This window comes from Loxodonta africana, chromosome 21 (assembly GCF_030014295.1).
Source record: "Loxodonta africana isolate mLoxAfr1 chromosome 21, mLoxAfr1.hap2, whole genome shotgun sequence".
Taxonomy (NCBI): Eukaryota; Metazoa; Chordata; class Mammalia; order Proboscidea; family Elephantidae; genus Loxodonta; species Loxodonta africana.
In genome coordinates, this window is record NC_087362.1 from 35,537,047 (window position 1) to 35,549,776 (window position 12,730).

A 12,730-nucleotide genomic window follows, 5' to 3' on the forward strand; every position below is an offset into this window, starting at 1 on the left:
GCTGATGATAATCCTTAGTCAACTGAACTTCATGTCACATAGTCCAAAGCTTAAAAATCTCAACTAACGAGAGCACGGTAGTGTTCTACCCTGACCCCTCTACCGGTCTTCAATGCTTTACTCCCGTGGACAAATGCTGTAACCCATTTATTTAGAGAGCCTACATATTGTGCTGAACAAATATCCTGGCTTCTTTCAGAGATGTGTTACCTGCACCTTTTCAAAAAGCTTCTTTGAAGTTTGCTAACTGATGGCAAGGCCCACCTTCCTCTCCCCTGCTAAGCATCCATCACAAGGCTTCCTGGACCTCCCTGAGTGTCACAGGAGCCCTCCTCTTTGACAACTGCCAGGAAATGCTCAAGGGCACGTGGGTTGTATTTGGGGACTTTTTACAGCCTGTAACTTGATGTGTTAAGAAGCTGGGGTATAGCAGTCCAGGCCTCTAAATGGTGAGCCCTCTCTACCTTCCTGCCTATAATACAGTTCTCATAAACTATTCTTAAAAAAAAGAAAAAAAAGTCTTTTTTACCCACAAAAATGTTTATTCCATAGAATAAAGGCAAAATTGGTTTCTCTAGCTTTGGCCTTCAGCTCTGCCTGCCACCCAGCTTGTCCTCACGGAATTAGTTACTTATTGTTGCCCCCAAAACACTTAACTTAAAACAGTAATAAACATTCTGTATTGCTCAGAGTTTCTATGGATGAAGAATTCTGGAGCAGCTTAGCTGGGCAGTTCTGACTTGTGCATCTCTACTGAGCCTAGCTGTAGAAGCCACAAACCATAGGCACCACCATATCTGATACACAAGGGCTTGAATTTCAGGAGGCCAGGATCCCTGGAGACCATTGTGGAGGCTGCTTCCACATTTATCATCAAGCCCTATTTAAGATTCCAACATTTTTAAGTATTTAAAATATAGTTATTTATTAAAATTCTTCCCTTAATTAAAAAAAACTGTAATGGAGAATCTGAGAGAAAAGTCTTGGGCACTAGATGACCACAAGGTCAAACAGAATCTGAAGTGAAATATGACAGAGAAAAAAAATGACCAATGCAATTCCAGGCTGCATTAACAGAAGTAGAGTGTGCTTGTCAAAGAAGGAGATAATCTTGCTGATGTCTGAAATAGGCCAGACTGGAATCTTGAGCTTAAATCTGGTATCACATCCAAAGGGAATTTGACAACCCACAGTATGTAAGGAGAACAGGGAGCAGGGATGAAATTCAAATCTAAAATCCAAGTGTTTTACAAACACTATTTCCAATGCACTGTCCGATCATTTTCTTACCCATCTATTACTTCCCTTGGTCCTCCCCCGCCATCTCGTCCAGCCTATGGACCCTTCCTAGCTTCCCCCTCTTTTCCCTACTCAATATCCCACAGTGGGCCTGTTGCTGCCCCAGCCACTCAAGGACTATGGCATTGACAATACTGCCCTCAGGTACAGCACATAGCAGATTATCGAGTGCTTTCACATGTATTATCTTATTCCAAATGGTGTAAGACAGGTTAGCTGTGTGTTCTCTGGAGCCCAATGGGACAGAATAATGATCAGCAGGCATTTGGGGTAGACGAGGGGGCTATATATTTTTTTCTTAATCCAAGGAAGATTTAACATATGGAGTAGTGTAGCTTTATGAATCAGGAAGGACAAGTTTCACTCTAAGAAGGAAACAGAGGCCCAGGAAGTTGCAGACCCATGACCTAGGTTTCACAGCACATTGGAGACAAAGCTAGAGTCAAGAATTCTGTTAAAAACTAAACAATTTCTGTAAAATAAGGATTTTATTCAGATTCGAAGATTTGCAAATCGGGAAGCGCCAAAATGAAAGTTAAAAATGGCATGCCCAAGAGGGAACAGAAGCGCACGTCTTTTATCAGAACTTTGTACAAGGGTAGGAAAGAGTATAGGGGTACATTTGATTGGTTGATGATCAACATGCTTTGTAAGACTCATTTACCAAGAGTTGCTGTTGGCTGGGTGTGATGGTTAATGTTATACATCAGCTTGATTGGATTCGAACTGCTGAACTTTTTGGTTAGCAGCTGAGCTCTTAACCACTGCACAACCAGGGCTCCTTTTGGTTTGGTGTTTTTTTGGATGTGATGGTTAATATGTGTCAACTTGATTAGGTTATGATTCTCAGTGGTTTGGCAGACGCTGGACTGAATGCCTTTCCAAAATGTAATTACCTTCACGATGTGATCTGATGTAATCAGCCAGTCAGTTCTAAAAGGAGTTTCCTCGGGGGTGTGGCCTACATCTAATATATATGGATGCTCTGGCAAAGCTCACTTGCTTGCTCTGGATCCCATATCCGACTCATCATCCTCTGACCTCTGGTTCTCGGGATGTGAGCCAGCAGCCTGACCTACCCATTTGGAGTTTGTCAGCACCCCCAGCCACAGGAGACAGAAGAAGCCTTCAGCCTGACACCTGTCCCACAGATTTGGGACTTGTCAACTGTGTGAGCCATTTCCTTGGTATAAATCTCTCTGTATATAAATAGATAGATAGATATACACACTTCCCTGTTTGTTTGCTTTTTTCTCCTCTAGAGAACTCAGCCTAAGACACTAAGTACATTTCTTGTGTTCCTGAGTCGGTTACTGCAACAATCTGGGTGGGCCATCTCAGAATGTTGCAGAACAAGTTATTTTGGCCAAGAGTGTAGGTATGGGTCTTGTGCTCTAAAAAGCAAAAGCAGGGGCCTAGGACAAAATGGAATCTGATTCAGACCTGTGCCAGCCATTTTAGTTATGTCAAATGCCTCAGTTTTAGAGTCCTCTTCCACAATCCAAGTATTCAGACTTTCAGTTTAGTGCTTTTTTCTCTCTCCATCATCACAAAGAAGTTTTCCTTCATGTTGAAGTTGAGGCCAGGGAGGACAGCAGAGAAAGAGCTTTCTCCTGTCGCAGGGAGCTCGGGTGGTAGCACCCCTCACGTGCTGTGAGGAGCTGAGGCAATAATGCTTTGCATGAATCAGGGCCCATTCATCTCCTCGTCCCCAGTGACATTCATTATGGAAAACAGAGCCACCAGGAAGGGCAGAAGCTAGAGTCAGAAGAATGCACAGGCACCCTTTGCAGTTGTTACTGGCTTTTTTTCCCATTTATAATAAACTCTGTTAAAAGCCTGTGTGGAGAGTGTAAGAAAGTAGAGCAGAAGGAACAAAGGCAAACATCTATTTTATTTGTGTAATAAAGGCTCTTGGGAAAAGCTGGCTTTGACATAACAAGACTCTTCTACGGGATTTTACATGAGGAAGAGAATTCAAAACAGCTTATGTGGAAGACATAGGGGATTATTTGGAGCCTGGGAAGGGTTAGGGAGCAGAATTTGACAGACATTTTACCAGGGTGAGGGGCTAAGAAAGGCAGAAAACGGTTTCCAAGTTCAAGTAAAACACAGCTCTCACACCTAGAGGCCCAAGACAGACAGGAAAAAAACAAGGGATGTTGCCAGAAAAAGCAACTCACTGAAAATGGCTCTAAACTCTTGTTTTGTTGTGGTTAGTTGCCACTGAGTCGGCTCCAACTCATGGCGACCTTGTTTACAACAGATGGAAATGTTGCTCAGTCCTGTGCTATCTCCATGATCATTGGTATGTTTGAGTCCGTTGCCCTGCCCCTAGTTAGAATGAAAAAGCCAGTTCTCCTCCAATTTGGGGTTGTTTACCCTGGGATCACGTTAAAATGCAGGTTCTGATTCACAGGTCTGGGGCGGGGGCTAAGATTCTGCATTTCTAACAAGTTCCCAGGTGATGCTGCTGCTGGTCAAAGGACCACACTCCGAGTAGTGAGGCCATAATAAGCTTCAGTTTCCTCAGCTGTAAAATGGGGTTAGTAGTACCATCCTCACACATTCATTATCAGAAATAATTAGAACATTGGTTTTGAAACTGGGTTGTAGCCTGTAAAACGCTCTAAGACTCTAAGTAGTTATGATTCCCGGATGTTCTCAGCCTATCACAACTGAAGTTCCTAAAAATGGCCTCTAGGGAAGAAATGGCAGGGGGAGAAAAAGCCATCAGGACGCCCAGATAAAAGTTCTCTCACATAACTGGTGGCGGTTAGGAGGGGATTCAATTCCATAAGTCTTTGTCTAAATCTGGAAACCCTGGTGGCGTAGTGGTTAAGTGCTACAGCTGCTAACCAAAGGGTCGGCAGTTTGAATCTGCCAGGCGCTCCTTGGAAATTCTGTGGGGCAGTTCTACCCTGTCCTATAGGGTTGCTATGAGTCGGAATCGACTCGACGGCACTGGGTTTGGTTTGGTTTGGTTGTCTAAATCTATTTCTCCCTTTGCCTCTTAACGCAATTGTGATAGGCCCAAAATTATTCACATGTTGACATTCACTAACATGCCCCCTCCCCAACTCAAACAGAGCTTTCAGGTATCAAAGGTAACAACAGAGAAGTTATAGGTTAGGGGATTGAGAAGTTGCTGGCTGTGTGTGGGGTCCAGATACTAGGAGAAAAACTCGAGTCTAATTTGAATTGATCTGGATTATGTACGTGGGAAGGTCAGCCCACTGGCTCCTTCTCATCTATAGTAACACACTCTTGAGCACTTCCCATCTTAAAAAGAAGGTGCTGATTCCTCAAAAAGTGAAACATAAATTAAAAAAAAAACACAGAAAACAACAAATGTTGGAGAGGTCGAGGGGAGATTGGAACTGTTACACACTGCTGGTGGGAATGTAAATGGTATAACAACTATGGAAAATGATATGGGACCTCCTTACAAAGCTAGAAATAGAAATACCATATGATTCAGCAATCCCACTCCTAGGAATATATCCTAGAGAAATAAGAGCCATCACATGAATAGATATATGCACACCCTTGTTCACTGCATTATTATTCACAATACCAAAAAGATGAAAACAATCAACAGGTGAATGAATAAATTATGGTACATACACACAATGGAATACTATGTAATGATAAAAGAACAATAACGAATCCACAAGACAGCTCACAATATGGATGAAACTGGAATGCATTACGCTGAGTGAAATAAGTCAGTCATGAAAGAATGAACATCGTATAAGACCACTATTATAAAAACTCAAGAAAAAGTTTACACACAGAAAAAAAAAATCTTCGATGGTTACAAGGGTAGGGAGGAGGGGGGAGGGGAAATCACTACCTAGATAGTAGGCAAGTGTTAACTTTAGTGAAAGGAAACACAACACACAATATAGTGAAAGTCAGCACAACTTGACCAAGGCAAAGCCATACAAGATTCCTAGACTCTTCCAAACACCTTGAGGGACCAAGTTACTGGGGCTGAGGGCTGGGGACCATGGTCTCAGGAGACATCTAGGTCAGCTGGCATAACATAGTTCATAAAGAAAATATTCTACATCTACTCTGGTGAGTAGTGTCTGGGGTCTTAAAAGCTCCAAGCAGCCACTAAAATACATTTATTGGTCCCATCCTGTCTGGAGCAAAGGAGAACGAAGAAAACCAAAGACACAAGTGAAATATCAGTTCAAGGACTAATGGACCACACAAACCAGTCTCCACCAGCATGAGCCCAGAAAAACAAATGGTGCCCAGCTACCACCGCTAACCACTCTGACAGGGATCACAATAAAGGGTTCCAGACAGAAAGGGAGAAAAATGTAAAACAAAATTCAAATTCACAAAAAACAACCAGACTTATTGGTCTGACAGAGGCTGGAGGAACCCCTGAGACTACGGACCCTGGACACCCTGCTAACTCAGAATGAAGCCACTCTTGAAGTCCACCTTTCAGCCAAAGATTAGACGGGCCTATAAAACAAACAATAACACACGTGAGGAACATGCTTCTTAGTTCAGTCAAGTATACAAGACCAAATGGGCAACACCTGACCAAAAACAAAGAGAAGAAAGCAAGAAGGGACAGGAAACCAGGATGAAAGGATACGAGGAATCTGAGGTGTAAAGGGAAAGGGGGACAGTGCTGACACATTGGGGGATCACAACCAATGTCACAAAACAATTTGTGTATAAATTTTTGGATGAGAAACTAATTTGCACTGTAAACTTTCACCTACAACACAATAAAATAAAAAAGTGAAACAGAGAACAACCACATGACTCAGCAATCCAGTCCAAAAAAATTGAAAACAGGAATGCAAACAGAATCTTGTACATCAATAGTCATTGCAGCACTCTTCACAGTATCAAAAAAAAAAAAAGCAACAACCCAAATGTCCATCAATAGATGAAAGGACAAACCAAATGTGGTATATCCATACAATGGAATATTATTCAGCCATAAAAAGGAATGAAGTACTGATACATGCTACAACACAGATGATCCTTGAAAGCATTATGCTGAGTGAAATAAGTCAGTCTTAAAAGGACAAATATTATGATTCCACTTATATGAAATATCTAGAATAGGCAAATGTACAGAGACAAAGTTTACTGGTGGCTCCCAGGGGCGAGAGGGATGGAGGTTACCAAGAGTGAGAAGGAGCGGGAGAAGGGGAGTCATCACTTGGGGGCATTGAGTTTCTATTAATGGTGGTAGAATAATTTGGAAACAGATCGTAGTGACAGCTGTACAACATGATGAACATAATGTCACTGAATTGTACATGTGAAAAACATCCAATTGGCAAATGTTTTGTTAATATATATATAGCCACAATAAAATGATTAATAACAACAAATAAAAAGATGCTGTTTTCTTTTTTGCCCTCCGATGGGAGTTTTGGGTACTGCAAATGGCTAATGTGCGCTTCCTGCTAAATGAAAGGTTGAAGGTTCGAGTCTACCCAGAGGCACCTCGGAAGAAGGTCCTGGTGACCTACTTCTGAAAAGTCAGCCACGGAGAACCCTGTGACGGACACGGAGTCACCTCAGTCCGAGTCGACGGCCACTAGTCAGGTGTTAGTTGCCTTTATATAGGAAGCAGGTCGACATAGGCCATTGAGGTTGAATGGGGCCAGCTTACAGCCTATTCACCGGGAAAAGCATGTTAACCTCATTTCTTCACGCTTTAGTTCCAGACAGACTCTTGCCAGCAGAGAGAAATAAGGGGGAACAGCTCAAAGGATTATTCTTGTCTCTCCTTCTAGACCCCCAGTTTAAGAGAACCCCAAAGTATAACCTAGGGAACACCGAGGGGCTTCTTGGTAACTTTCCCCCAGGGCTCTAATGTTTTCTTGAAACACACTGCTGCCCAGGTCAGACATGCTGAGGTCATAGCCAGGGTGGACGTCATAAAAGGGGGTTCTCTGCTGAGCACTTTCTGTGCTATATCACATCAGTCGTCACCCCACAGCGCAGCATTATTTCTACAATCCCCGTTGTACATATCAGGAAACTGAGGCTCGCAACCCATTGAAAAACCCATAGCTGTTGAGTCAATTTCAACTCATAGAGACCCTATAGGACAGAGTAGAACTGCCCCATAGGGTTTCCAAGGAGCACCTAGTGGATCTGAACTGCCAGCCTTTTGGTTAGCAGCCATAGCTCTTAACAACTACACCACCAGGGTTTCCAAGGCTTGCAAAGAACAAGCAATTAGCCTGTGACTTCACAGCTGGGAAGTGGTGGAACAAACATTCCAAGCAAGGCCATTGGACTACAAGCCACTACTCCACACTGGGGCCAACAGCTCTAGGGTTAGCACTATGCTCAGGACCCAGTCACTACTTTGGAGAATGCTGAGGAGTCTGGGAACATCCCTGCCCTCTCACCCCAGTCACCTTCAATGCTGCCTTTCACTGTTTCCTGGAAACTGACACCGGGCTTGAGTGACAGTGACAGCCAGGACTCTGGTCCTCCCCAGAAAGAGAAACAGGGAGCATGGTCCAGCCAGGGAGTGTCCACGCCCCTCTTGGCGAGGTCTCCTAGCCGGCACCTTATTATGCTGCGCGAGTCCGCGAGGGCCTCTTCGAGCCTATTCATCATTGTTCCCTGCAGTCCATCGCTTTGACACAGTAGCCTTGATGGCGGTCATCCCGCCGCTCCTGGCTTCAGCAATCTGGAAAGCGGCGCGCTGGGCAATCAGTCTCTCCGTCATTAGGGCGAGGGGAGAGACTCTCCTGTGGACACGGCTCCCCGTCTGGGGGAGCGAAAGGGCAGGCCGAGGAATTTAAATTAAAGGGCTGGCTCGTGGAGGCCTGTCCGCAAACAGAGGCGGTGCGAAGATGGATGGTGTGCAGCTGGGAGCGGGCGCAGGGAGTGTCCTTCTGCTGGGCCCTCGGGAGAAGCAGGGAGCGCTGGGGCTGGGCCCTGAACAGAGAGCTGGTCCGTCAGGACGGTGAGAGGCAGCCACTGGGACCCAAAGAGAGCGGAGTTGGCGATCCACTGGGCTAAGAAGTCTGCATGGTGGTCAGCCGCACACACTGGAGAGTCTGTGCCCTGGACTTGAATCCTCCTTCCCCACCTGCTGCCTGTGCAGTGCGGGTGCTTTACTTATCTACTCTGAGGCGAAGTTTCCTAAACTGTGAAAAGGAAATGATAAAGGTATCTATTTCAATGGATTTTTAAAAAAATTATTTCATTGTGGCCAAATAGACACAACATACATTTGCCACTTTAATCATGTCTAGGTGTACAATTCAGGGGCATTAATTATATTCGCCATGTTATCCAACCATCACCATCTATTTCTAAAACTTTTTCATCACCCCAAATAGAACCTCTGTACCTATTACACAGTAACTCCCTGTTCTCTCCTCCCGCAGCTCTTGATTGTCTCTAATATACTTTCTGTGTCTATGAATTTGTCTAGTCTAGATATTTCAAATAAGTGGAATCATACAATGTTTGTCCTTTTGTGCTTGGCTTATTTCAATTAGCACAATGTTTTCAAGATTCATCTATGTTGTAACATGTATTTGAATTTCATTCCTTTTCACAGTTGAATTAATAGCCCATTGTATGGGTACAGGAGCCCTGGTGGCTCAGTGGTTAAGTGCTTTCCAAGGGAGAAAGATGTGGCAGTCTGCTTCGGTAAAGATTTACAGCCTTGGAAACCCTATGGGGCAGTTCTGCCCTGTCGTATATGGTAGCTATGAGTTGGAATCGACTTGACGGAAGTGGTGGATTTCTATGGATATATGTGTTGCATTTTATTTATCTATTCATCTATTGATAGATACTTGGGTTGTTTCCACCATTTGACTATTTTGAATGGTGCTGTAATAAACATTGGTATACAAGTCCCTGCCTTCAGTTCTTTTGGTGTACACTCAGGAGTGGGATTGCTAGGTTATATGGTAGTTCTATGTTCAATTTTTTGAAAAACCACCATACAGCCATTTGTATGGCACTGTACCATTTTTACAGTCCCAACAGCAATGCTCAAGGATTCCAATTTTTCCACATCCTCACCAAAACCTATTATTTTCCTATTTTTTGTAATAGCCGTCCTAAAGGGTATGAAGCGGCATTGCATTGTGGTTTTGATTTGCATTTCCCTAATGCCTTCGTTGGATTTTTGATGTTTGAATGGAATAATCCATGTGTGTACAGTGCTTGGCACATAATAATTCGTCAATAAATATTAGCTGTCATCAGTTCCATCACTGACAAAATGTGGTGCTCGATACTGGAGACACTGTCTCAGAAACGGGAAGGACGTGCTTGGGTCTCATTAGGATTAAGTTATGTCCCCCCAAAATATCCATTGGAATCCTAACCCCTATACCTGTAGATGTAATACTGTTTGGAAATAGGGTTTTCCTTGTTATTTAATTAGATCACACCTGAGTGGGGGGGTTCTAAATCTAATCGTTTCTGAGTTACAAGTAGAGCAGATTAGACACAGAGATACACATATAGAAAAAGACAGATACCAAGGAGCAAGGTTCATCTATAAGCCAAGAAACATCTGGGGCTACTGACAATGAGGAAACCGACATGGCTAAGAGCCTGATTAGGACTCTTAAAAAAAAAAAAAAAAAACTAGTCCCTAAACTTAGGGAAAATAAATTTCTTTTCTTTAAAGTTACCCACTTGTGGTATTTCTGTTACAGCAGCACTAGGTAACTAAGACAGGTCCTCAAATGGACCACAATGCCCATGCAAAGTCTTGGAGGCATGGGAAAATGAGAGACTTCAAATAAGAAATAAAAAAAAAAAAACATATTTATTAGAGTCACCCTAATGACTCTAACAAATAAACCTCAATATTTCAGCGGCTGAACAGAATAGCAGTTTATCTTTTGCTCATGGAACAGTCAAGGGTAAGTGTCCCTGATCGGTGGGTGGCCCAGGTGGTGGGAAGGGAAGCAGTATGGAGAGTGAGTGGGAGAGATTTTCATCAACCAGCCACTCCCGGTGGTGCCCATCACCTCAGTCGAATTCCATTGGCTGAGATTCGGGCATATGACCACATCTAAATGCAAAGGAGGCTGGGAAGTATCTCATGTCTGTGTGCTCAGGAGAAAAAAAAAATGAGTGTTGGAGAACACATTTGGTGAACAAAAATAAACAATTAGACTGCCTCTTTTCAAGAAGCCAGGCCCATTCTGGAACCTTGTCTTCAGGTCTCTGGAGAAATTCTGCATGGAAAGGCACTGCTGAGCCTTTTTGTCCTGGGATTCATCACAATCATGTGACTGCCAGCCAAGTCAGTCCTCTTTTGGGGCTTGCCTTTACATTCTGAGTCCATGCATGTGGTGGGAAAAATGTAGGGCACATCTGTTTCTGAAATTGTAACAAGTCCAAGACATGACAAAGAAGAGAGATGGGAAAGACTGACCTCAGTTTTTCTTGAGGATGACAGAAAAAAGAGGGACCAAGGGTCAGAGACTAAGTTTTGAGAAAATCTGGTAGGTACAAAGAATCCTTAGTCTTCTCTGTTAGGCCATGAGGTGAGACAGGTCCCCATTATTTTCGGCAAGCTGACTGTCATGGATTGAATTATGTCCCCCCAAAAATGTGTGTATCAATTTGGCTGAGCCATGATTTCCAGTATTGTGTGGTTGTCCTCCATTTTGTGATTGTAATTTTATGTTAAAGAGGATTAGGGTGGAATTACAACACCCTTACCCAGTTCGCATTCCTGATCCAATATAAAGGGAGTTTCCCTGGGGTGTGGCCTGCACCAACTTTTATCTCTCAAGAGACAAAAAGGAAAGGGAAGCAAGCAGAGAGTTGGGGGCCTCATACCACCAAGAAAGCAGTACTGGAGCAGAGCATGTCCTTCGGACCTGAGGTTCCTGCGTTGAGATGCTCCCAGACCAAGAGAAGACTGATGACAAGGACCTACCTCCAGAGCTGACAGAGAGAGAAAGCCTTCACCTGGACCCAGTGCCCTGAATTTCTACTTGTAGCCTACTAGACTATGAGAGAATAAATTTCTCTTTGTTGAAGCCATCTACTTGTGGTATTTCTGTTACAGCAGTACTAGATGACCAAGACATTGACCAAATGAGACTTGTTTTGAGGTCAAGCTGAATAGTTATGACAGCTGGAAAAATATGACTCAATCCCTGAGTGAGTGATCATGTCTCCAGATTGTCAAAGCTTAAGACCTTAAGATGGTTGTGGCCAGGTTTCCCAGGAACAAGCCTTGAGATTTAACTGGCAATCCTCTGATTTTGGAAAGAGAAAAGATTCCAAACTGTGCCAAATAATCCAATTATAAACTACCATTCTAATTATCTGAGAGTCATCCTGATCAACCTTCAAGTACCTGATTGATCACTAACATCACTACATGGTCAGTGTCCTCCAGGCACTCCCTCGATGGCGGGAGAGTCACTCTTGTCCCTTCTAGAAAATTAACTGCATCTGGTGACCAAGCACATGGAGATACAACAAACAGCTCGGGTGAAAGACAATTTTGGTAATCAAAACAAAATATTTTCTCTAAGTTTCAACTGAGAACTATTGCACGGACATGACGTTGATCTCATTGTTTCAGTTTTCTCATCTAAAAAACAGGTATATTAATATTCCTCCCTGTGTAACTTATTGTTTGGTAAAAATTCACTCCCTCTCTCCCAACCTCCGTGGGAGGAGTGCACCCCCCTTTCCCACTGATATTGGACTTGGTCATGTAATTTGCTTGTCAATGGGATGTGGGTTGAAGGTGCAATGTGTGGGTCTGAGTCTACGTCTTGAGAGGCATTGTGTAATTCTGCTCACCCCTCTGGAATATTCCAACCTCCATCCTGAGAAGACCTTCCCCAGATAGCTGCTATTGCTCCATCCTAGGCCCAAGAATGAAGATAATATGGAGCAGAGCCACCCAAGCCAAACTGCCCAACAGAGTTACAGGCAAGAAATAAATGCTTATTTTTGGATGCCACTGAGTCTGGGGATGTCTTGTTACACAACATTATGTGGCAAAACCTAACTGATACACTCTCCATGTGGCAGGAACGTAGCAGCAGTGAGATTCTATAGTACAAGACAACTTATATAAAGACCAGGCAATTATCCAGAATATTTTTGGCCCTCGCATTGGACCAGGTCACTGAAATAGAGCTCTCGTCAGATCAGTTCTGTGGGTCAGGGCCCAAGAAACTTGCTTTCTTCCTGCAGGCAGTTTTGTGTGTGGCTTCGTCTTCGTTGACTCGGTGGAGACTTAGTGCTCATTCTGTTCTTCATTTGGAAAGTTTATCATTTAGTATCTCTGAAGTCAGGTTGGCCACACAAATCCTGTTTCTGATAGTACAAATTTCCTTCTTTGCAAGAAAGGCAGAGATAACGACTGTGGCACAGATGGAGGAGATTTCTTTAGGGAAGGAAAGCAGCATTTAGG